The sequence below is a fragment of the Pleurodeles waltl genome, chromosome 3_1 (genome assembly GCF_031143425.1).
Source record: "Pleurodeles waltl isolate 20211129_DDA chromosome 3_1, aPleWal1.hap1.20221129, whole genome shotgun sequence".
Lineage (NCBI taxonomy): Eukaryota > Metazoa > Chordata > Amphibia > Caudata > Salamandridae > Pleurodeles > Pleurodeles waltl.
This window is the reverse complement of record NC_090440.1, coordinates 1,688,852,938-1,688,880,135: the sequence shown is the minus strand read 5'-3', so window position 1 is coordinate 1,688,880,135 and position 27,198 is coordinate 1,688,852,938. Positions and strand designations below refer to the sequence as shown.

The 27,198-nt window shown below is 42.4% G+C and overlaps 1 long non-coding RNA gene across 1 annotated transcript in view; it reads left to right on the top strand.

Moving 5' to 3' along the window:
• Window positions 1-21,656, top strand: part of LOC138285497 (uncharacterized) — a 46,484-nt gene extending 24,828 nt beyond the window's left edge. The window contains exons 3-4 of the long non-coding RNA XR_011201602.1: window positions 14,359-14,711; window positions 21,312-21,656. This is a non-coding gene — a long non-coding RNA (uncharacterized lncRNA). The remainder of the gene's footprint in view (window positions 1-14,358; window positions 14,712-21,311) is intronic.
• Window positions 21,657-27,198: the final 5,542 nt, after the last annotated feature.

The window sequence follows — 27,198 nt, the reverse complement described above, 5'->3', positions numbered from 1 at the left end:
GTGGGTTGTTCTGAAGCAGGGAGGTCCGAACAAATGGTGGAGTAAAATGTACAACATTTCACTACGCTATTTTTTCCATCATTTTTAACGCCTGCTCAGAGCTGGTGTTAAAATGACGCACCCATTTTAATCATTGGGCCTCCCTGTGCTTTGCTGCACTAGCATCAACATTTTTGAGCGCCACAATAGAGTAAAAAATTGTTATGCTTTTGTCCTAATGACCGCAATGGTGTGCTGTATTGTAAAAACAGCGCAACCATGGTGTCATTAGGTGGAACGCAAGAAAAGTGGTTCATCAGGACAGATGAGCCACTTTCTTGTAAATATTCCCCTAAATTGATCCCTAAACAGTGGTCAATGACATTCCAACAAATTTTGAAGTGGATAACAATCAGACCATGCTGCACTAAATATACAGACATAAATTTGGGCAGAGATATTTATAAGAATATTTGTGAAACGATCATCGTAGTAATCGAAATACAACTTAAAGATAGGCCATTGTTAAGTTCCGAACAATTTTAATGATCTCTTGACATCTGCCACTCATACTTTAGTGGAGAAAAGGAAAAAGGGGTCTGGTTTAGAGAAATTACCATCTCTTGAATATATGTTGTCACACTCTGACTCCCTAGAAGTTCTAGTCTCTTTAGTAGCCAGTCGTGCAGCTTCGTTGTTTGGACCATGATTAATTGTGCCCAGTATCATTATCCATAACCTCGCTCCTTGTCTGAGTCTTAGTTCACGATTCCCCCACAGGCCTGATGAGTAAGTACTCAAGTGCAAAAAATGCAAATGTTTCACGGTGTTCATTCTGATTAGTGTAGTGCAGAGTAAATGGACATTTCAAGTCCTCCTTGTAGATATTCCTATTGTGTTCCTGTATTTTGTGCATCAGGTGGCCTATCGGACTTCCAGTGCGTACTAACTCACAGGGACAGGTAGTCATATAGACCACAAATGAGCTGTTACAAGTCAGACTAGTGGTTTCGATAAGCACCATTGCCCTGATACTACACTTCTGTTTTTTGTCCTCTCTGAATTTGCAAATAGAGCAGTTGTGGTATTTGCAGCACCAATTTTGCCATAATTGCTATATGTGCAAACTCAGGTAAATCAGGACTGTAATGAAGTCCCCCTTGCCATCAAACAGAAATACAAAGAAATAGAAATAAAAACAGTACTATAATTAAGGTGGTAGAGCCTTCAATATAGTCCTGCTTTCCTTTCCACATAAAATGAAGCTCCACGAGGCTGTTAACTATGTATGGCTTTAATATGCTAATGTGCACATGCTCAGGCATACACAAATGTGCGCTTGTTCAGGCCTGGGTTTGCACGTGAATACATGCCAATAGACTCTATTCAGGCAGGCAACTCAAGATTTTAATCAAGACAACAATGGCTTTGTTTTCTCTGTCTTCTGCCTGAAATTGCCTCTGCTTCATTAGAAGTGAATGGGGGAAGTACAATCTCTCGAATGTGTTTTTAAATTTCCCACTTTCCTCTCCTAGAATGTTGCCATGTATGCACGTGCTTTAACATTAAAGCCAGAGCTATTGATTTACCAATGTTTGTTTTACGTTTATTTCGGATTACAATTCAGTTTTATACCGAAATTAATTTCGTTTTTACTAGAAGATGGCAGTGTTGCATCATCTACAGGTTTTTTTTGTTCTCACTTTTTATTTATGAGTAGGACATTTTTCTGATTTTTCTATTACCTTTTACAAACACCGCCACTACACTATGTTCAAACAAGTAAGACTCTACAGAACCCGACACTCTGCAGCTGAAAACACTCATTTATTCACGTGCATCACGACTATGCGTTCCGGCTTAGATAAGCCTTATCAAGTAAGGTGGCCCAGCACCTAGTTATGTGAAGTATTTAAGTGACTTGTATCATTAATATGAATAGGAAATTGTTCATACCCGTAGTGGGCAAAATTATTTCAAAGCCAAAACCCTACTGAAGGATGCCACAATCATTGTATGATGTCCTCACAAATATAATCAATTATGACATTTGAGATGTCATCTTTGATGTAATTTACCATGTCATAGGTGATGTCACAGATGAGGTCATAAACAGTGCATAGCGGGGGTGCTAGTTATAATTACCTCAATTAACTGTAACTGGTGAATTTCAGTGTTTATTTCTTTTGAAACAGATTTTACACAAGGCCTAACTATAATGTCACTTTAACCTTTGTTTTAATTCAGAGAGAGAGGGTGAGGGAGGGGGGAGAGAGAGAAAGAGAGAGAGAGAGAGTGTAAGCAAGCGTGTGTGTGTTTTTAGAAATGTTTCCTAAAATTTCCACTCATAAATAGGTTGAATTTTTTTTAAAAAAAGCAAATTAATAGATGGTGCAACACTGTCATCTACTGGTGGAATCTAAATTAATTTCGAATTATTATTTATATACAAATTAACTATTTCTCGTACCACTTACTCTCTGTTCTGTCCCATTCTTTTTGTTCCAATGTATTATTTCTTTCATTTCCAATTTTTGGGCTGAAACAATTCCCTTTTCCCAATGTTTAATTTGTAAATAAAAACATGCCGTGCCTAAAGCTCTCTTTGAAACTCGGGGCTGCTGCAATTAAAAGTGCAAGCACAGAATACTGAGGCAGCGTATTCCTAACCCAATCTCGGGGTCCTCTAATCTGTTTACAGCCACTCCCTACCCTTTCAGCTCACTCTTGCATCTTTCTCCCTTTGAGACACTTTCTTGTTTGTTTCTTTCCCATATGTTTCTTTTGCTCGCAGTAAATGCTTGTGACAGAAAAACAAGTGCCGGCCCTCAAAAATAAGTGTCAGTGCCCCGCACCAGAAACCACTGGCTCAAATTAAGCACTGCCATTTCAATGCTCCTTCCTGCCTGTGGGAGATTGCTTTTAGTGACAGCCTTCCAGTGGCGGGTGATTTTAGATTGCACGCATGAAGATGTCCTTCGATATGGCAGAGGAGGAAGAAGGAGTGAAAGAAGTCAAATGGGAGTGCGACAGTGATATTGAGTTGATGCTAATTTATTCGTGGGACATATGAATGTGTCTTCTTTAATAATATTGGACAGATTTCATTTCCTTGAGAGGAGGCAACATTCCTTAGTGCAATTGTGAGTTAACTCACACTTCCCTCTCAGTAACCGAAATAAAACTGTTAATTTTCCAAACAGATCAAAAGGGGAGCGTGGTAGGAGATATTCCTGCCAGGAGCTGTAGATAGCCACAGTCCATGGTTTCCACACGTGGAGAGGTAGGGAGTTCTGCTATACAGAAGCCTGGGTGGGAACAGAACATTTCTGAGAGGAATGGGCTAGAGTAGACATAGGGTGAATCGTGTGGGTTGATGAATGGATTGTGGGTGTTGGGGTTAGGTTAGGTATGGGATGGGATGCTAACTCTGCAATTAAAACCGTCTTTTGTGGCATCTGCCGTCAGTCCATTCACAACCATGTCTCCAGGAGGCTGTGTGCTCCATTGTCACTTTCACATCTTTGTGCAATAGGGCCCATATTTATACCTTTTAGCGCCGCATTTGCGACATTTTTTGATGCAAAAGCGGTGCAACTTACAAAATCTAAGGCCAGATCTATACTTTTTTAGCGCCGCATTTGAGTCATTTTTTGATGCAAAAACGGCGCATACTTACAAAATATAATTGAATTTTGTAAGTTTGTGCCGCTTTTGCGTGAAAAGATGACGCAAATGCAGCACTCAAAAAGTATAAATCAGGCCCATAATTGTATTTTGTAAGTTTTCGCTGCTTTTGCGTCAAAATATGACGCAAATGCGGCGCTAAAAAGTATAAATATGGGCCTAGATAACTTAATTGCTTGCTTTATGCTGTCCTCACAGGCGAGGATGCAGAGCCCTGGAGATGCTGAGTAGGACTGGTGGACACTTTGACACTAAGCCTACACCTCTGAGCAGTAGGCTCTACATACCAAGCGAGAGTTGAAGGACAGAATGGCTGTGTTGCTTTGTGATCCGCTCATCCTAGTAACCGTATTGCTGTGTGTGCTGTGGGTCAGTCATACATCAAAGACATGGAACACTCAGAGTTGCCTCCCAAGTTGGGGGTTCTACTTCGACCCAGGCATCACCCTGAATGCTCAGTTTGGTAATGTAATAGAAAAACTGTTTTTTCGAGTTAAAAATAGTGCTCTTGAACTGTTGTTCATTCTCAAAGAAAAACAACTATTCATAGTAGTGGGAATTCATTCCTGCATAGACTACTGCATTTTACACTGGTTTGCCATCTAATGCGATTTCCAGACTTCACTTGGTCCAGAATGCTGCAATTAGACCCATCTTCAGTTTGACCTCACCACACAGAGGACCATAAATATGAAAAAGTGGTGCAGCACAGCAAGTTACCTTGCCATTCTGTGTTACTGGGAAAGGGTGGGGTGAGCTGTATTTAAGATAATATGGCCTATTCCTGTCCTTTCCCCCACGCTGGTGCACAATGGGCTGCCTAGGGCCCATGCAGGCAACTTTGCAGCATGGTGCAAGGGCGCCTAGGTTGCCTGCAGATTTGTTTTTGTGCAGGAACAGGCACCTTCCTGCACAAACAAAATCCCCTGAGGCTTTTTCCTCTTTCTAGGTGTGCTGCAGAATCATAGATAAAGATATTTCTCCTTGTTACGCCTCTCTAGGGACGTGTATCTTTATGGTGCATTCACAGGTTTAGCTGTTCCTGTAAATCTGGGAATGCATCGAAATCCATGGATGTTGCTTTTAAACACCCATGCCACACCCATGGAAACACCTCCCTGGTACAGAGTAATGTAAGGCAGTAATTTGCGCTGTGTTACATTACTCAAGATGTATGAAGCCAGGCAGGGCCATGCAAGATGGCCATGCGTGACTTCATAAATCTTATTTTTCATTTGTGCCACTCTTGCACCACGTAATGTGGTGCAAAAGTGATGCAAATGGCTCATAAATATACCCCAGAGTCTTCATGTACAATAAGGTGCTAGAATATCTAGTAATTATTATTTTGCTGCAATAATATTGTAGTCAAAATATCAATAAGGTAAGTATCTAAAGGAAGATCTAGATTTACTATACTTATCTCCACATATATGTACCTTGACGTTATATATACTCAAAGTACGTACATGTGGAGTTATGAATAGAAAATATATGTTTGCACTTATGTTCCCACTATGTGGGTGGTCAATATTGTGTGTATAGTATTATTGTAGCAAGATATTAGTTCAGTTGTTTTTCTGACATAAAACGCACTACGCTAGATAACTGTAAAACAGTACGCTGTTGTAACTCCAACGGAGAGAATAAGTGCTTTTTGGTCTTGTGCAGCAAAAATTTAAAAAAGAAAAAAATAGAAATTTAATAGGGCATATTGTAAGAAATTGGGTTCAAGTCAAGTCAATCTTTATTCGGTTAAAAGAATACACACAAATTGCCTTTGAATTTATGTAGTAAAATCAAAAGAGTAAAGTTATCATATTTAAAATATAAGTCCAGACTCCTTTGTGAACAGTACTCAGCATAGGGCTACTAAATGTATTAATACGCAACAAAAAAAACAATTCATTGGTAATATCAGAAATAGAATATAAAAAAGACAGATAGTTCCAAAGCAAATAGTACTGCTGACATATCTGAGCCCATTTCCACATTTGGAACTTTGTAAATAGATTACTACCACCAGATCATCTTTCATTTCCCAACCAATCTATGCTGTTTTACTACAGCTGCAATAAATCTATATACTGTATGACGGACCACGTCAGTTTGCAGCAACTGCAGATTTTCCAATTGCCTGCAGATCTTCTTTCACATGTACCGGCCATTTATTATTTTGAACTTTTGTTAGATTTAGACTGTCAGCTATTACCATTTGGCTAAGTGCGGCATTGGGCCTGGGCCTAACTGAGAGCCACAGCAGGGTTGGTGCTATCTTTGTGAGATCTCCCAGGTACTGGAGGCCTAGTTCCTCATGACATATTAGGGTTGGGACACTTCTTGGTAGTGGGAGTAATCTCTGCTAAAAGTTATTTTCTCTGACTTGAGGAATCATTGTACCCTCACACACCTGCACCATAAAGAGCGATTAATATGGATATAGCCTTATAGATTTTAAATCTAGCTTCCGGTGGCGAGGACCCTAATTTAAAAGCAAACTTGAATGGAGAAGCAATAGTCTGTTCAAGTTGCGTGGACCTCACACTCAGCAGGTGTTTCCATGTACTCATATATCAAAAGGGACCCCCAGATAGTTAAAAGTAGATACACGCTGCTATTTGGTGCTACCAATATGTCAAGAATCCGTCTTACTTTAGGGGTGGTCACACACCATGGAGAATGATTTAGTTTCATTGGTTGATAATTCCAGGTCGGACATGAATGCAACAAATCTGTCTAACAGCCTCTGGAATCCCAGCCCTGACATAAGCACACAATTGTCAGCATACATCAGGACTGGCAACCTCCTAGTCCCTACCCTAGATGGATCAGCCTCTACATCCAACAAATAAGTGTCAAGACCATTTATGTAAAGACTAAAAAGGAAGGGGGTCAAGACGCACCCTTGCCTGATGCCCCTCTTTATTGGTGGTGTGCATTCCTCATTGGGGCCAAATCTGATGCTGCCTTCCACATCCTTGTGGAGTTGGGAGAGTGGGTGAATAATCTTGGAATCAGCTCCCTTTGCTACCAGCATTATCTATAGCCTACCACTGATAACATTGTTGAAGGCTGCGCTGAGGCCCATGAACACTAAGTAAAGACACCCCCATTTGGCAGACACATATTTACTCATTAGCAGAAAGAGATTCAAACACTGATCTGTTGTCCCCAAACCTTGTCTAAAGCCATGCAGCCATAAGGATACCCTTCTCAGTGAACCAGTCCTCCAGTCGATTTAGCAGTAATCTGCCTAACACCTTGGCCGTGGAGTCAAGAAGAGATATTGGGTGATAGCACCATGCGTCTCTCCTGTCCCCCTCCTTGAATATGGGTACAATAATTGTTCTAGACCAGGATTTAGGAGGACCCACACGACTCACACTGCACAACACATTTACAAGAATTGGGGCTCAAAGGTCAAGGTTGCTCTTAAAAAGATTGATCCAGTCCTGGTGCTTTATTGCTCTTACATCTCTACACTGCTGATGTTATATCATTAAGTGAAATTATTATCTGGTCATCTTCTCTGGGACTATCTGTCATGTTCCATATGCTACTATCAGAGTTTGCCAAAGAGTGAGAATCATAAACCTTGGTGAAGTGTGTCACCCAAATATGTATTGGAATGGTCACATCTATACTGGTGCCAGCGCTATTCTCAAAGAAAAGTGCATTCACTGTTCACCAGAATTGGGACACATTGTTTGCGGCACATGCATTGCTTAGTTGTTCCCAAACCTCTCTTCTAATCTTGTCTGTCCTTGCCCTAATTGTGTTCTTATAAAATTACCTTTAGGTTCTTACTTCCTTTGCGTTTCTTGGTGACCTTTTGATGGCCCGTAGAAGGCTGCCATGTGCTTGTGAACAGGATTTATTGAATCATTTCTTAGACTTTGGGACTCCCCATGACTGTGGTAGCATCTTCATCTCAGTTGCCTGTGACATATTTCAGTATAAGCCCCAATACATCTAATGGATCAGGTTGATAGCCTTGGCATACCTCAAATTGCTCCCTTTTTCCCCCACTAATGAGGATAAAAGCTCACCAGAACTATTTGCGTCACACACCTCCGTTCCTAGTGTGCTCAATTTGGAGGGACCACCAGATTGTGGACCAGTGTCAGGAACCTAGATGCAGATCCAATGCTAACGGGTTATGATCACTTATGGAGCTTTGTACAATGAATAACTTAGATACCCTCCTTTCTCATGTCTTCGATAGGGCAATGTAATCGATCAGGCTCACAGTGCTCCCTCCAGTAAATGTTACCTGCCTAATGTCCTCACTGCAAACCAAATCCAAGCTGAGGATAAGATTGTAGGTCACCATCAAATTATTTAGCATGTTGCCACAAGGACTGTGTTCTAAGTGTGAGCGCTTTGTTGATTCCTTGTCCGCTGTCCCTCATAAAAGGTTGTTGAGATGGGGTACAGTCTAGAATTAAAGTCACCTCCCCATAATATAACATAATCTTCTTTCAGACCTTCCATTACCTTAGCAAGCGCATGATCGAGGGACTCTGCAATTTAAATTTTTTTGTTGTCAAAGTTATTATGATAAAAATTAATCAATACAACAAGCGGTAGCCCAGAAAATGATACACAAATTACGTGGAAATGAACAGCGTCTAGGAATGTCTTAGATATCGTGGCCATTGTAGCTACACTGATTAGAGTTAACAAACCACAGCTGGGATGTCCAGATGTCAAAGGAATAGCAGGGGTACTGACTGAATAAATACCATTTACTTGTATGTTATTCTGGGGGCCACGTCTCTTGAAGGCACGCAGTCTGATGTCCACCTATCATATTTACCCAGTTGATATTATTCAGTTTGCTGTAAACACCAGCAACCTTCAAAAAAAGGAGACTCATGTCATGAGCAGCAGCTACATTACTTGTTCCAAAATTCAGTGACATTCCTGAGTTCGAAGCTCCGGCAGGAAACCCAAATTCACTGATGAAGGGGTCAACAGGAGATGAAGCTTCATCAGGAATATTACATTTGTCGCTAAGGGGCTGAATAGAAGTGCCTATCACTTGAGATTTTGAAGTAGGTGAGATATAAGGGTGGCCAGCCCAGTGAGTGAAATTGCCCTTGATGCAGCCTAGAGTTGTCTTATTTTGGTCCGCCCTGGTACAGAGTTTCCCAGTGTGCCCATCAATTGTCCTGGAGCTTGGACTAGTGCAACCCAGTCAATCAACACCTGTAAGAGGAAAGAAACAATTCTGTGTCAGGATGGTGAAGGACTTAGTAACCGCAGGAATCGAGGGGGGAGGCAGGGTGGGAAATGTGTCTTGCCCAAGTCTATAGAAAAAAGCCCAACAGCACCTGCTGTATGTCACACGTGAAGAACAACTTCTGGTCAAAAAAAGGGGGAAGTATATGCCTTGACGGGATGACGTGGAGTTTGTAACATATGGTGGAGAATCTAAAGATATGGCGCTTCTTCTTTAACAAGACTGTACTTGTAAGACATTGTGATTGATGTCATTGACTGCTGAAGACGATCAATAATTTTGGAATTCACTACCAAGAAATAAATTTAAAAAATAAATTAGACAAATCTGAATTGATAGGTGCTACCAAAGTAGAGAGATTTCCAGTTCTGATGATGACATGCTGCTGATTTATGTCTGTATAAAGGGTCGAAACGTCAACAAATACATTTATTGAGGATTGATGTTAAATAACTTAGTGACTTCAGGACTCCTGGATTGAAGGAGCCTTTTGGAAGCTCACGTTCTATTTTTAACCACTTTTCTGTATATATTGTATATAACACTGGCACTTTTATACATCACAATATTCACGTTCACTGTGTTTACATTTCTAGGAGCACCTTGTTCTTATCACAAACCATAAGAAATTTGTGATTAAACCAAAAGATAATAGTGGACGATTTGGTAAAGAAATAACATATGAATTAATTTAAGGATACCGGATTGAATAATGTGGTTCCTGTGTTTGAGTAATTAATTTTGCCGTGGAAGTCAAGGCATATACTTCCCCCTTTTTTTGACCAGAAGTTGTTCTTAATGTTTATCTACCCAGGTCTAAGGGTTATTGGGTTTTGCCTCATTTTTTTAAGAAAAAAAAATGTATGTCACACGTGGACCTTTTGACACTAGACAGTCTATGCAGAATATAGCCTACTAATCGTGTATCGCGAAAGCTGGTTACAATGCAGTCACTTCCCTCCTTCTTTGGGCTGCTACCTACCCCAAACACCCTGCAGTCACCTATTGTGACTTTGGGTAATACATCACTGCTGACATTGCCAAGGGATGTGCTAAGCCAATGTATCACTTTGTTCTTTAGTTGGGAATTAGATTCATATTAATTTGGCTGTAAGGGTGGAACATTCTTTAACATAATCACATACGGGTGCATGGAGGTAACTGTAAAGATTTAAGATTCTTTGTCATATCTGTTGGTGCGGGGTCAGAGTCTTTGGCCAATAAAGAAGGGATCCTCTCCTTGTATCGTAAATTGTTGCCATCTGTAATTATTTGTTTGGTTGCAGTTTGATTGATCAAATTACCTCTCCCATCTTCCATAAAAACTAAGCTAGGCTTGCATTTACAAAAGGCATCATCTGGACCTGGACGCAGAGGCTCCGTGTGCTCACCAAGACCTGGTGACTTATTATGGATTTGCGCAATAAATTCTTTCAGGGCTTGGTCTTTGCTCTTAAGTGCAGTCAGTACAGGAGTAAGCAGGTTCGCATTGAAACCCTCCAGCTGGCTGATGCCACCCAAAACATTTACACCATAACTAAAGGTTAGGGGCTGTGTCTGTACATCTGCACTAAGTTCTATTGTTTTCTGTCAACGAGCAGTCTGAGAGCATTTCATCGCCTACCTTAGGTGCATCCACCATGTGCGTGGTGATTTGCAGAGCAGGGCTGGGTCTCTGTTGCAATATTGATTCCCCCTCATAAATACAATGGTTATTTAGTTTCCGACCCGATCACCTAGTGAGCTCTCTGCATCAGTTCTTATATCTATATTAACTGATGGAGTGCTTGATGCAAGCAGCAGAGTCTTCCTAGTTACTCCCAATCTTTCCTTCACACTCTCAATCCCCGAATTAATGGAACTCATTGCAGTTGTCAGGTAATTAGTAAGGGTCCCAGTCGCCAGACGCTCATTAGCTGGCACAGAAATGGCATTAGACTTTCTCTTAGCCATGATCCTTGCAGTAGTGGACATTGGTGTGCCCAGCTGAGCCTCTTCCGGGCTCTGATGGGCACAAATGGGCCCGTTGTTGCCCCGGTCTTCTCCCGGGAGCATCCTGCGTGCATTTCACCCGGCAGGAGTAGCAAGGCACTTACGAGCACAGTGTGGCCTCTCCTCTAGCCCAGGGGAAGCTGAGGAACGTAGTCCCACCCCAGCCAAAAGTAAAGTGCAATCAGGGCGGGCAGGGAAATCTGGCAGCAAACGTGTCCTGCACTGTGGAAGTGTCCAGGCACTTAAGAGTGCCAAGTGGCCCCTCCCCTAGCCCAGGGGAAGTTAGGAGACATAGTCCCACCCCAGCCGAGGGCCAAAAGTGCAATCACACGGGCAGGGAAATCCAGCAGCAAACGTGGGTTATTAGTTGCATAGTATGTAAATCGTGCACAAGTAATCAGTCTACAATTGTCTTTTTATTGGGAATGAAGTACCCTATTGTAGCACTTGCCTCTCTCAGAGTAGCAAAGCAGAGCCGTCCAAGGTGAGGTGGTGTGGGCTATCAATCCCAATTTACTGGTGCGCAACAACAAGACTCAGTGAATTATTGTCCAGTTAGTGCTTTTTCCTTGTAAAAGGAAAAATACTTTTATTACACACATTAATTAATACTACGCAGTAATTACAAATATATACATTAGGTAGATTGAAGTACCTTTGGTGACACCGTCAGATCACATTTCACCCTTCGTATGTCCTGAACCCCATCATCACAATACCCCCACCTTTCCCAGAAGTAACATCACACTATAATGGGGTGTCATTACATATGTGGCAAGCCTACTGGCTATATTAATATAGTAGGTGTACTGCCTTTGTCAAGGTACCAAATTAACATATATAAGGCAGGCCTATTGACTTTGCCAGGATGTCACCAAAATAATAGCAATACTTACATGTTTCTACCACCATGTTATCACCAATAAAAAACAATGGAAACCATACCCATACTTCTATGCAGCCATCAGAAGTACAAGAATTGTGGTGTACATCAACAAAATGATCAATAAAGCACTCCTCTTTAAAGCAACCACAGACATATGTGTTAGGGTCTTTCTTCTTTTACATTATTCAGGCCACATAATGCAGCTATAGAGCCAACAACCATGGGTTCCCACACTTCAGAGCCTGGGCACAAAAGCTCCAACTAGGAGAAATCGATCAATTCAGTGAAACCTCTCCTGGGGCAGGGAAATAATTTAGGGCACGTTCGTAGGGTCAGGGCAGAAGGGCTGCTGTATTTCCACTGCTCTCCCCCAACAACACATGGGCAGATCGTTGGTGGTGCAGCTATGCTGCTGTGAATCTGAAGGTTCATGGGGTCTTCTTGCTGTGTGATATGAAGGTGAGATCGGCTGTGCTGCTGAGACATCAGAGGTCACAGCAGCCATGTTCTGGCACACTTCTGTGCTGTTGTTTGGCGATTTTACTTGGACCTTCGCTTACCATAGAGGGACTCGCCAAATATTTAAAGTTGTAAAAATGATCCTTCAGTTGGTTTCCATGAATCACGTGCATGTATTATTTGACCTTTGTTCCCCACTGTCTTCTTTTTCTGTTTTTTTTTTTTACAATCAGATAGCATCGGTAGAACACTTATCCCAGGCTTATCATGAATTTAAGCAATCCCTACCTTTTGTTTTCCTTCTGTCTTTCTCTGTACAGACTCGTTGCACCATTGTCCCTTTGGCTGTACAGTGTGACGACTTTTTATTCTTTGTTCATCTGGGTTGGAGAAGAATCATACATTCCTAATAATTCTGGCTATGACCATGATGCTCAAGCCTTCGTGCCCTGTGTCTGGTTGTGGGCCACATCGGAGCCACCTGCGGGGTCTTCTTCCTCAGTCCTAAATCACTGGACACCTACCTGGTGGCGCCATCTGCCTCTTGATTCGCGGTCTGTTTCTGGACGAGTTATTTCTGGAGACGCTAGACGGTCAGATTTGGAGAAATAAATGTTTCTACCAATTTTAACCATTGTTGTTCCTTTAAATGCTTCACACAAGCCCTCCGGTTTTGATTAGCTCTCGGCCATGGAGATTTTGAGTGGTATTTTCTAAAAGACTACTCAGCCAAAAGGCGCTGAAGCAAACTGCATTGGGATCCTGGGGCCAGATGTAGCAAAGGGTTTTTCCCATTCTGTGTCAATGGGGAAATGTGTTCGTACATGAAGCCCCTGGTGAGCCAGAGGAATTTGGTAATGCGGAGCTCGGAGGACTTCCTGTGGCCTGCCAGACGCTGTAGACAGGCCTGAGGCATACTCAGTAGATGACTGCACAATTTACCTATGTCCAACCCTAATGGTTTTATTGCCGAAGAGCTCCTTTGAGTCACTGTGTGTAATATAAATACACAACAACAAGCAATGCTCATTTCATTCCTGTACGGGTGTGGTTGGCCACACCCGAAATCCCTTCCTCAGTCTATCTCTCTAGTTAGTGAAGTGTCACATGCTGCACCCCCAATAACTGCATAAAAAACATACACTTGATTAGCGGGTGTAACTACAGGTACGCCTGCTAACCAAGTAGGTGTAACTTCACCCATGTCTAGGATGATACTCTCTCCCAAGTCAATGAGGACACTGTTGTTATTCTTGTTTTACTTTCGTTGAAATAACAAGAGTAAAACACCTGAAATCAATGATGTGTAGGAGAAATGTTCCGGACAGGAGAAGGTGCCTGTAAGGACCTGGAGTGAGGGGATAATCCTTCCCGAGTCATCTGGCGATACAGGTGAAGAGATGGGTGTGGGTGCATGAGTGACAGCCCTCTGACAGGCACCTCTCTTGAAGGTTTCCATGAGTCTTCTGAGATTTCCACTGCAGACTGACTGAATTTGTGAAGATTTGCTGTCAGTTTTGTAAGTCGCCATTGTCCCATGTTATTGTTTGTGTCACTTCAATGAGTTTTCGGATAGTGTTCTTGGGATTTGTTGGGCTGAATCAGAAGAATGTGCAGAATTTCTTGCACATTTGGAATGGTACACGTAGTATTACCCAGCAGAGAGAATAGAAATGTTGGTGGGCATTGGTACTGTTGGGTGTAATTGCCAATGAATATCATGTTTGGACCATGTTGCATGTAGTTTAAGATGTGTTTCACAATGTATGCTGTTGCTTGATACATCTCTTTCAGCCCCATGCATTCTCTGCTTGTTTAGTCACATGATGTGCCCAGGAGATACTGGTTATTTCATATGCTACTTGAACAGGTGGGCAGTGTGGGATTTTGGGTGCAATTGTTGATAACACAATGAGCTCTGTTTTTTGCAGCAGTACCTGTCTCCTGGGCACATCGGGGGCAGTAGGGGGTTTGTGTGTGACTGGGAAGGGGCAGAGATCACTATCTGGATGTATTAGGTGGTGAGTCAAGAAATGCTGCAGGAGAAGAGTTTTTATTAAAATGCCAAGTAATGAAGGTATTTCAATCTTGTCATTCTGTTTTTTAACAGGTATGCCTGGTGCACCACCACCACAGTATCCCCAGGGTTATCCACCTGCACCTGGAGCATATCCAGGCCAATACCCAGCTGGGCAGCAATATCCAGGATATCCAGCTGGTGTGGTGCCCCCGCCAATGGGAGGTTACCCTGCTGGGTACCCTGGAAGTCATGGAAGTGGGCAACATGGTCACCACGGACCGCCAGGAATGTATCCTGGAGGATGCATACCTCCTCATCAAGGTCACCCACATCATCATGGACATGGTGGAGTTCCCCATGGTGGTCACCCACATGGCGGTTATCCACACGGTGGTCATCATGGGAACCATAAGAAGCACAAGCAACACAAGCACGGAGGCAAGGTACAGAACACCCCAAAGCTCTGATTGAAGGGGATACCTATGTTATGTAATGCTCTCGCAGAGATCCAGCAGCATGAATATTAGATTCTGAATTCTGTTGTTCACTACTGCTACATCATCGTGGTGAGTGACAAAATGAGTGTCTATCCACTGCCAACTAAGGGGAGTCAGAACAATTCAAAGTAGAGAGGGGGATAAATAAACCAAAATTTGTTAATCAACAATGACACCATTAATTGTCACTGGACAATCATTAGTTTCACAACATTAGTTATATATTTTTGCGTAGAGAAGCAAAAATTGGTACAGAACATCACTACTGATGACAGCAAGGAGAGATGAAATGGAGGGGGGGCACACAAACGTAAAAGGAAAGATGGGAAACAAAGGGGATGTTTTTCAACTTGGTGTTCTGAGTGACATCCTTGACAGCTCGAGCTTTGGTCTCATTGTCTATTTGATGATAATGAGATCCCTTGGTTAAAAACATTCCTGTCATTCACTGTTGCCCATTTGTAATTCTGTGTGTGAAGGAGGGTTCATGCTATATCTGCATGTTCACACAACTCCTTGAAAATGAAGGACGAATTCTCCCTACAGCTTTCATCTAATTTTGTTTGTCTGTGGTTCCAGCTGTGAGTCTTTCTTTGCTTTTCAGCATACCAATGTTCATAAAGTATTGTCTATTTCTCTATTAGTAGCAGACATCTTACCTTTTTCCCGTGCTATAACCATTCCAATACAAGCAGAGTGGAAGGCAGGGAGGCACAACCAAACTACACCCCTCCCAAGACCTACTTATTACTTAGTTATGAAAAATGGTGTTGTATCCCTTTCTGCAATTGTAAAGAAAAAAGGCCCACATGGCGATCCAATAACATTACAAATGTGCAAGTGTTCAAAGAGTTGGCTTCTACCTGTCAGATGTTATCCATCTGACATGGATGGGCCTGATTCACAATGGTAAACTTATATTTTTGTGTAAATTTACGATTTTTTGCAAGTCACATAGGAATTTCACGAGTGGTATCTTTATAATTGCGGAGCATCCACACTAGTGGTGGAGTGCATAAAAAGATAGACCGTCCCATTGACACTACTAGTTAAGCTGCGTTGTGAATCGTAAAAAAATCATAAACTTACACAATAGTAAAGGTTTACTTGTGAATCCGGCCTGAGGAGTGTAACACGTGCCTAGTGAGTGAGGGAAGCTCGACAAGCCCAGAGGGTTTTGGGGAGGAGTTATACAGAGTGAGCAATGGAAGTGATTAATCTTCCTGAAGAGAAAAGCTTCTTGGGGGCTAAATTGTGCATTTTACTACTCATAAATGATCCAGGATTTTTAGGCGCTTTTGAAAGATCACTCTTGAAACACCAAACAACTTCATGGCCTCACTAATGAGCATTGCTCCCTTTATGGGGTAGGGATTAACAGATCACCTTCCAGCAGAAGTTTGTAAAAACAGAACTAAATAATGCATTTTGAAACACAATTTCCTAAAGAAATTTGATAAAAGTTATATCTTTTTCGCATAATTTCAGGATAATGTCAGACAAGGAAAATCTATATGTTTCAATGTAGTTCAAATAATCTCGATATGCAATTTGATATTAAAAAAAATCTAAAACGCTTACTTTCATTGAATTCTTCCATTTCCCAGCCTGTCCTTTCTAAATAGATTGTAGATCATATCATATGTCATAAAATCGGCATAAAGGATGAAGGATGGGAAAAACAGAAATGGCACAAATCAAAAAAATTCAGGCCTTAGAAACCGGAGTTGCCCGAAAGTTGAACAAATCTTAAAGCTCAACAGAGGCAGGTTCAGGTGACATTCATAAAAAGATGCACATATAGGACGTACAATACCCGTGATTAGTCCTGAGATGATAACCGTCACAGCAGCAAGTGCCCTCTTCCACCAAGGAATGATGCCATAACACCACCAATACTGCCCGTAAAACAGCACAACGCTTCATTTAAATGTCAGCTTGAAATAGAATGGAATGCGGTAATTTTGTCCCAAAATGACAAATATCATTTCCGTTAAACATACTCGTTTTTTTCCTGATCCAAACAACTTCCTGATTCAAGTTTTGTTAAAATACATTAGTATCCCCTAACATCAGCATTATTTTTCATTAAATAAGTTCTGTTTTGTCCCAAGCCTCCAGTTGTTATTTTCTGAAAATAGATTCATTTTTTTGCCAAAGATTACCTTATCATTTTTAGCAAGTCAACTAATTTGCCGTCAGTATCAGCTTGCCTTTGTTTGCTAATTCACTAATTTTGTTGAAAGATCTGCTTGTCTATTTTAGTAAACACGTACATTTTCTCCCCAAGTACCATCCTTTCCTTTTTAGTAAATAAATATGTGCCAGTCACTGGCATCATGTTGCCAGGTATCCCCAACAACCATAAGCCAAACATTGCCAACAAATACTGGGTACCACACCACAAGCCAGTGAATGCCATCGTGCACCAAGTTGACCCATCATAATGCAGCCGACGTCAGGTGCTAAAGTCTCCCCTTCATATATCAGTATCCCAGTATCCCTCATCATATGTCAGCCAATAGTCCATACTCAGTTGGGCACCTCAGTCACCATTCATTGTTCGGTTGGGCCTAGTTATCCTCTGTGATGGAGTCTGTGCTTTGATTTAACTTCTGCCCTCCATCTTCCATTCGGTGCTCACCTGTAATTTGGCCCTTCCGTTCCCTCTCACCTGCTAGTGGTGGCAGAAAGGGGGTGTTTCGTACTCCCCCACTGCTCAGTCAAAGGGCTGGTTCAGCTTTAAAGCGAGTCAGACTTTCTGTGTGAGCACGTGGTTGTGGCCAGCGCGCCAATGTGAACACTGCAGAAAAAGGGGGCGGGTCTCACTATTAAACCATTGTCAGCATCAGAGCCCAATGCAGTGAGTCTGCACGCTCAGAGGGGCCGGGGGAGCTGGCAACAAACTTCATCCAACCACAGAACCTAATGCAAGGACACCTCAAAAATATGGAGCAGAATATCACGCAAACGCACCATCCCCAGCATCAAGCTAGTGCACCCTTATGATAGTTTCATCAGGATGGTCTTGCATTTCCCCTTTCGTTTCCTCTCAGTTCTACCACATAGGCCGCGAGTTGGCCCCCACAGAGTTTTTTCTCCTCTGGCCGAAGCTCTGGAAACGAGACCTACACATTTAATGGACACATTAAGGGAACTGAATGCTCTCGGTTCAAGTCTAAGCACCTCTATTTGAACTTTAAGAGCATTTCTTTGCAGTTTTATATAGCACCAACTGGACCAGAAGGTACAGGAGCGCTTTACATGAGCACTAGTTACATTACACAAGGACACATTCTTTTTCTTTTGGACACGGGGGAGATTTAGTGATTTGCCCAGCTTCACAGAATGTTGAGCGAAAGCCGAAACTTGAACCTGGTCCCCCAGTCTCATATTTAAGTTGGCAGCTCTGGCCACTAAGCCACATCCTCTCCCCCACATCCTAGCATGGTAGAAGTACTCCAAGCTGAGTTGACCTGCGTTTAGGACATATCTTCTTTTCCCCTACATAAATTACTGCTACGTTTTCATCCCAGTGACACTGTTAATGTGTAGTCTCCAGCAGAGTGCAACAGAAGTAACATTTCATTTAGCAGTAGCACACTTTTTGTATCTCAACAATTATAATTGACTCGTATACTGCACCTTTTTACTGGATCTAGAACTGCACTCAACTTTTGATGTCCTTGGAGGCCGTCAACCTGAGTGTTCCTTCAATCAAACCCCTTGTGTGATGTTAACCAGAATCCAGTAGGCTCCTGGATTTGACAAGCGCTTGAGATTTTTTGTTGAGTGATTTTGTGCAGCTTCAGCACTCTTTTAAACTTTACCTTAGTGGTTGTCTGGGTTGCGAAGGAATCTAAGACATACATCAAGCTGAAAAGCAGAGATGCAATTAAATCACGCTTTCTTTTCCAGTGTGAATTTGTTATGGATTCACGTGGATTTCATATAGGATTGAGTACAGTATAGCAAAGCATAGCATAGTATATAGTATAGCATAGAATAGTATAGTATAGCATAATATAGAATAGTATAGTACAGTGTAGCATAGCATTGGCTAGTATTGCATTGTATAGCATAGCACAGCATAGTATAGTGTAATATAGCATAGCACTGTATAGTACAGCATAGTACATTATAGTACAGTATAGCATAGCGTAGCATAGGATAGCATAGTACAGTATAGCATAGTATTGTAAAGCACAGCATAGTATAGCATAGTATGGTATAGCATAGCATGGTATTGTATAGCATAGCATAGCATCACACAACATAGTATAGTATAGTATAGTATAGTATAGCATAGTATCATATAGCATAGTATAGTATAGCAAGATATAGTACAGTAAAGCATAGCATAGTATAGAGTAGTATAGCATAGTATACAGTTAACAATATGTATAGTCAGACTGTAGACCATCAAACAATTGAAAAACTATTTTATAGAAAACATCTAAATATGTATACATATATATCTTTATAATCACGGCATGCTATTCACCACATCTCTCCAATCCTAAATAAATTACATAAAATGTAACCCTCCTAATAAAACTATACACTTTCAGCATTTTTCAAACTTTCCCGAATAACCTTTAAGTAAAATCCTACAGAACAGGTGACCTAAAAAAATTCCGTTCTACATAAAAATTTCAGTGCCTTCTGATGTTCCATCGTCCCATATTTCAGTAAAGCTGGTTTGAAAACATTTCGACACACAGATCTAAAAAAATAAACAATCCATTAAAAAATGCACATTTGAAAATTTTATTTCTAATCCACAGCTGCAAAAACCCCATCAGATTGCTTTAGTGATGTGGCTATATCATGATGAGAATACAAAGGATCCATTCCAATTCGAAATTTGAAAATGTCCTGCCTCATACATGTATTTGTTAATGCTGTAAAATGGGGACAGGAGACATAATCCTACCAGGACTCCCAACATAGTGCAGTGGACTTCTTATTCTTAACATAAATAATATCCCTAGCTCCAGAGATAGATTCGGTTTTGGCACATATATCATTTTTTTACAGTTCAGCACGGCAATCCCACCTGGAGAGTCTAAACGAATACCGACTCCCTACCTCTGATAGTGTACTTCATACATTGATGGCCCATTTCCGCTCATTCTTCGTAATTTCATGCCTGTACCACAATGAAATCTTTACATCACTTGCCACCAATAGCATATCACAAAACCTCAGTGCAGGCATGACCAGGATGTTCGCCTGGTTTCTAGCATTATGGCCTGGACCATAAAGGATTCGGGAAAATGGAATATCCTTTTTAGGCACTGTCCTTGAATGTTATTCCAATTCCTTGTCCCACATAAATACATAATTTCTGAACCATAAAGCCATTTTGTCTGTACCAATGCTTTATATGATGTCAAGACTAAGGCCCTGATTTAGATATTGGTGAACGGGTTACTCTGTCACAAAGGTGACGGATATCCCATCCACCGAAATCTAAATCCCATTATTTACATTTCAGCGAACGGGATATTTGTCACCGTTGTGATGGTGTAACCCATCAGCCAATATCTAAATCAGGTCCTAAATCTAACCTAGGGCCCCTCGGCATTAGCTTTAATTACCTCCAAATTAGTCATCCAATTCAATCTTGAAGTAAAATCCATACACAAATACTGACACATTGTCAATTCTTCATCCTTCTCTTTCCCACATACCATTTAAATTCCGTCCCTCCATCTCCAAAAATCAGGATTTTAGTTTTTTCCATATTGACATGGAGTTTTTTTGTCCTTTATATATGTTTGAAATACCACTAATTTTCACTGCAAGCCTGTTTGCATCATATCAGTTATGCCATTATTTTAAAGTATAGCATAGCACTGTATAGTACAGCATACTATAGTATTGTACAGTATAGTATAGCATAGCATACTATAGCATAGTCTAGGATCACGTAGCATAGTATAGCCTAACAGTAATGCATAGTGCAGTATAATATAGTATAGTACAGTAGAGTACAGCATAGGATAGTATAGGATGGTAGAGTATAGCATAGTACTGAATAGCATCACATTGTATATTATTGTATATCATAGCATCACATAACATAGTATAGTATGGCATAGCATTGTATACCATAGTATATATGGTATAGCCTAGCCTACCATTGCATAGTATAGCGTAGCATAGTAGAGCATAGCATAGTATAGTACGGAACAGGATAGGCTCCTAGGTTCAACTTATGAATGCTCTGTGGCTCCCAGGATCAGGTCTGATATATCACTATCCACATGGCCTGTTTTAGATGGTTTCAAGCTGTTGCAGTTCTTTAAAGTCCCTTTTAGGACCATCACCTATGACAAAATGAATAATTCAGTCACAATAGACGGTCATTCAAAGTGTTACACATAAACCTTGAAATGCCACACATAAACGCACCACACAGAAGAGAATGGGCTCCTCATAAGCGTGTGTCCCGGTACCACTGCATTTGCTGCACTAATGATAGCCACGCCTCCTCCTACTTAATGGCTTGTTTCACCTGTTACCCTTTCTATCTTTCAGCACTGTGGAGGCTCTAGCAGCTCTGACTCTGACTGAGGGGAGGCGGCCCGACTGAAGAGCACGCCCCAAGGCCTGAATGACGGCAGAGGAGAAGTCAGGCCTTCAGGAGTTCCCAAAAACCTCCTCCCCCAACCCCTCTCCTTTTTGGAGTAACTTGGGTGACAACACGTGTCTTGTGCGTTTCTTCTTCTTGTGGTGGTGGGAGTGAGAGGGGGGTGTTCTCCAGCATTAAAAGTTGGGGTAGGAAGGCACGCTGTTTGCATTAAGACTGATCCACAGTTGTATTTCTTCTTGCGTTATGACTCCAGCGCATTAATATGTTAATAAAGACCGGTGTGTATCCTTGCATATTTTTTATTTTGGGGGGAATCAATTTACGCAGCGTTTTAAGTGAGATGAAACATAAGTGGAAGTGGAGGAGCACTCTGGTTCTGAAACATCACAAAACTATGTGAAATCCTCAAAGGAATACGTTTTTTTAATTATAGTATGTTTATTCAACTTTGAGTAGGGCCATCAGCCATAGTTCATGGCTGGGGCACTTGAAAAAAGTTCACTTGACTGGATGTAGCCCCTAAAAGTAGATCCCACCCTGTACTAAAAGAGCAGCACAACAAATCTAAAATGCGTAATGCAAAGCAATCTACCACTCAAACCACAAGGTCTCTACACACAAGCGAAGACTTGGGTAGTCCTGGCGTTGACCTTGGAGGGCTGGTGTCTCATCATTGGAATTCGTTTATGGACACAGCCCTGACCACTGAAATTCGAGGCTAAATATGGTCCTAAGAAGTCTCTTTCATGGGGACCGTTTGCAATAAAAGGCCTGTTTGACGGTTCTGGGAGAATGATTCGGTAAAGCCACCTCAGTCCGTCCAATTCAGAATAAACTCCACATAATGGGAAATTACTGTGAGGGACCGATCCATTCACTCATAAAACCACCTGGATTTCACTTTTCCGTGGGGTTTAACACATACATTTACCACCTGTTTTGCGTAGGTGATAAATGTATACAAGGACCCTTGGGTGGGTGAGGTGCGAGGGAGGGCACGAGGGGAGTAAGGTTGGGAAGATAATTTCTGGCAGTGGGAAGTACTGAATGCTCCCTCTGCCAGAAAACAACAGGTAACGAGTCTTGACCCGGCTGCAGCCAAAACCTAATGTGATTTTTCCGACCGAACTACCAATTTGAAATATTGGGCTGGAAAATAAAGTATGCAAAAATCTACCAACTCGGAATCAAGTGGAGCAGAATTCTGTGCGGTAATTTCTCTCAGCCTGACTCAAAATCAGGGCCAGAGTGGGCAAGTTCCCACCATAGTCTGAAACGTTGCAAAATGGGTAAGACGTCTGTATCTTGGAATATTGCCTGTGCTGGCGATTTTCCAATTGACGAGCACCCACTGGTACTCCAGGCACCCACAGCAAGTCACGTTGGCACCAGTGACTTGCTAATGGCCATTGGACTGGATGAAGAAAAGGGTAACTGTGACGAAACCAGTAATTACTCCAGAACTTTAATTGCTAGATTGATGGACCAAGGGTTCCGGGATCAGAATGATCTTCTTTGTCCTCCTCAAATCTGCAAACGTGGTAAGCAGAGGCACCCACATGGCACTGTTTGAGTAGGGAAGATGCAGACTCATGTTCTGAATTCCTGGAAGTGATGGTGCATTTTCTCCATCTGAATGTATTTTATGCTTCTCCTGGGTCAGGCTTGCAGCTACTGGGCAATCTCTGTTCCTCTTATCCCCATGGTGGTCTTTCTAGCTTGCTGTGCCTATTGATGTCTTTCATTGGATCTACCCTCTTTTTCTGCAGACATGGTCCACCTGCTATGCAGGCAATTGTGCCTTCCTTCTTTGTTCCGGTCAATGCAACTCTGCAGGCTTCCCACACTTAGGTCTATTCTGGAAGAATGGTGATCTCACAGCTTTCCCACTCCTGGCACTCACCTTCCTTCTTTAATTACACGGGTGTGTAAACTTAGTCATTGTACGGTTGATGAAGATGAACCTAGTTCAGGTTGAAGCAATCACTACTGATTGACTAAGCTAAGTGTCAGAGCCTATAAGAAATTGAGCTGTTGGTTGACTGGGGTATGAACCCTGATCAAGCAGCAACCACAGTCCTTCTCAGGGGAAGACACAAGCAAATCCCAAATTAACCTGTGCTCAACCCCGGTAGCTTGGCACATAGCAGTCAGGTTTACCTGAGAGGAAATGTGTATAGTATTTGTGCAACACTTCAAACAGTAACACAGAGCAAACACACCACAAAAGGAGCCTACAACTGAATTAGAAACATAGAGTAGTATTTAATAAATGAAACAAGACCAAAATGACAAAAGTCCAATTAGTAGAACTGGAAATATTGAATTTTAAAGTTTTAAGTAAAAATAGCACCAAGATATCTGGTGGTGCCAGACCAGAACAAGGTCACAAATTCAGGCTGACAGCGATGGAGCCTGGGCTAGCTACAGGTGCCCAGTTATGCCCCCTGAACAAAGTACTTTAAATCCTAGTTGCAGAATGTTGCATGAATCCGAGTCAAAGATGTGTTGCACAGCAGAGGCGATGCGTCGGATCTGAAATGCGGCAAGGCTGCGATGCAAGGTCCTGTTGCATCGCTGTTGAGTATCCCATCGACGGGACTTGCTGTACGAAGGCCGGTGTTAGGGATGCATTGCGCAATGGAAGCACTGCATTGTTTGCAAAGAGCAATGAAGCTGCGATGCATGTTAGGGACACTACTTTTCCAACCCTTTTCAGAGTGACGCAAAGAAAACACAAACACCAGGCAAGACTCCGGAACAGATGAAATGTTTGTTGAGATACCAAGGCTAATTGGCAGGCCAAAGCAGACACACAACCCAGTGTTATGCCTTACAAACAAGAACCTTCTGTCCTGAGTCATTTAAGTCAGGCAGTTATATAAAATGCTGTCACAGCAAACCCCCAAAAGGGGAACATAGTCCAAACATGGCAAAGCATATACAGAGTAAAATTATACATAATACAGTGTAGGCAAAACCAGTGAACAGACAACAGGTGGACTGATTGCGGGCAGAAGGGAGCTGTGACCTTGCTTGTGAGCTGGCCTGGCTTGATGAAGTTAGAGACAGATTTATGGAAAGTAGCACTGCACCAAGTGCAGCACCACTTTCCCTGCGCCCCTTAGCACCCCCCTACCACCACCATGTGTGCGTCATATTTAAAATACGGCGCACCATGGCATAGGGTAGGGAGCAATAGGGTCATTTTTCATGACTCTATTGATGTACTCTGCAGGAGTAGCGCCAAAATATTGGTGCTACTCCTGCAGAGTACATAGGGCCCCATTCTAAAGAATAGAAGGCCCTTTTTAACTCCTGCTCTTTAGCAGGCATTAAAAGTGCTGTAAATAATGGTGTAAGGAAATCTCGTAGATTTCCTTACGCCATTTTTCCAGCTCCCCTAATGGGGGAACACCCCCTTTGCATACCTTATGCCTGGCACAGGCATAATGTAGTACAAAGGGTTACAGAGTGGCTCAATGGATGCATTGCACCACCCTGTAAATAAGGCGCAGGGATTTCGGCCTCGTTGGGCCACATTAGCGTAAAAAACAATGATGATAATGTGGCGCAAGGTGGCACTAGGGCACTATAAATATGCCCCTAAATGTGTAAGACAGAGCTAAACTTAACATGGCTTGGAGAGGTTTGTTCGCACAGCTGGCGTATTTGACGGGTCAGCAGGGAAGTCTTGGGGCAGTTCTAAAATAGTAATGTGGACGAAGGGAACCATTCTGTGAAAGAGAGAGGGAGCACGTGAGCAAGCAGCTTGGTCAGAGATAGGAATTAATAGCTTAGTGGGATTCAGATAATGGCAGAGAAAATTGTTATGTTATGTTATGGGAATTTGTAGAGCGCGTGGCTACCCGAAGGCCTCCCAGCGCTGAATATGGACTTTCAGGATATAGTCTGAAAGTTATGCTCTGAATAACCAGGTTTTAAGCAGTCGCCGAAAGGGAAGCCTGTGGCTGATCAGACGAAGGCTGACGCAGAAAATTCCATAATTTACTTCCTAAATAGGCCACAGAACTTCCACCCCATATGGCTTTTTTTCAATTGGAAGTCTAGCTAATGCAGCTGACGAAGATCTAAGCTGCCTAAAGGGCATTTAGAAAGAAGCTAATGACCTTAACAAAGAAGGACCTCTGTTGTGTAGGGACCTGTGAATATAGCACAGAGCTTTGAACTTTATGCACTGGGCCACAGGAAGCCAGTGAAGAGAGGAGATAGTCTCTTCAGCAGAAATGTGTCTAGGTATGTCCAGAAGGAGCCGAGCAGAGGCATTCTGAACCACTTGTAGTTTTCTACTCACGTATTTTGGGGAGCCAAGATACAGTGCATTACCATAGTCAAGCCGGGAGATAATAAGGGCCTGAACAATAAGTCTTTTGGCTGCAAATGGCAGAATCTTGAAGACTTTCCTCAGAAGCCTAAGTAGACTGAAACAACTTGCAGAGATCTTTTTTACATGGTAATCCATCGTGAGCCGAGGGTCCAGCCAGGCTCCTAGGCTCTTAATATTCTCTTTAGTGGGAGGCAGATTCCTTATGGGGTCCAGGATAGAAGGATGGAGCCCCAAACGGGGACGATGCCCCAATACCATTATTTCAGTTTTGTCTTCGTTTAGCCTGAGTTTGCATTCCGACATCCATCCTGTCACTGCCTGTAGGCACGGCATGAGTGCCGAGCAATCAGTGCCGGGATTAGTGGAAAATGAGACTACCAGCTGAGTGTTGTCTGCATACAACACTATTGAGAGACCGTAAGGTTTCATGATCTCTGCCAGTGGGGACATATAGATATTGAACAACGTGGGGCTGAGGGAGGAACCGTGGGGTACCCCACAGGTAATTGATAGGCGATTAGATAGAAAAGACCGGTCCAGTACCTGAAAGGTCCTCCCCTCCACAAAGGAGGAGAGCCATCCCAGGGCACTGCCAGTAATTCCGATCTCTGCCATTCTCAGAAGTAGTATGCCATGATCAACTGTGTGGAAAGCTGCGCTAAGGTCAAGAAGGATGATGGCCGTCACACCCCCTTGGTCAAGATGCCTTCTGGCCTCTTCTGTGACCGCTAGCAGTGCTGATTCTGTGCTGTGTAGCGGCCTAACGCCCATTTGGGTGGGATGGAGGATATCGTTATCTTCAAGAAAGCCTGAAATTTGGATATTCACATGCTTTTTATTATTTTAGACACTGCTGGCAGCAGGGAGATAGGCCTGTAGTTATTTAGGAGGGCTGCATCAAGGTGTGGCTTTGTTAGCAGAGGCTTAACTATGGCATGTTTCCACTCATTCGGAAGGAAACTCAAATTAAGAGAGGAGTTGAGAAGATCGGTAAGTACCGGCACCATAACAGAGGCACCCAGAGAAAGAGCATGAGGGGGGCCTGGGTCTAGGGGGGAGCTCGATTTCAGTGCAGCTAATACGTTAGAAACCAGTTCTTCAGTAAGAGAAGAGAAATGTGAAAAGGAATTGCTTTGTGATATGTGCTGACCTATAGGGTTGGAAGAGTGATATAAATTTCCAGAAAAAGCAGAGTAAATGTCTGATATATTTTGTTGGAAGAAGTATGCTAAATTGTTACTATGTTCTTGAGAGGTGTCCAAGAGCTCACTATGGTGGTCATTACAACCCTGCCGGTCGGTGTTAAAGCGGCAGTAAGACCGCCAACAGGCCGGCGGTAAATAAATTGCAATTACGACCGTGGCGGAAACCGCCAACATAGACAGCCACTTTAACACTCCGACCGCCACGGCTGTACAAACAAACAGCGCGGCGGTCACCGCCAACAGACAGGCGGGAGACAATGTACCGCCCACACTATTACG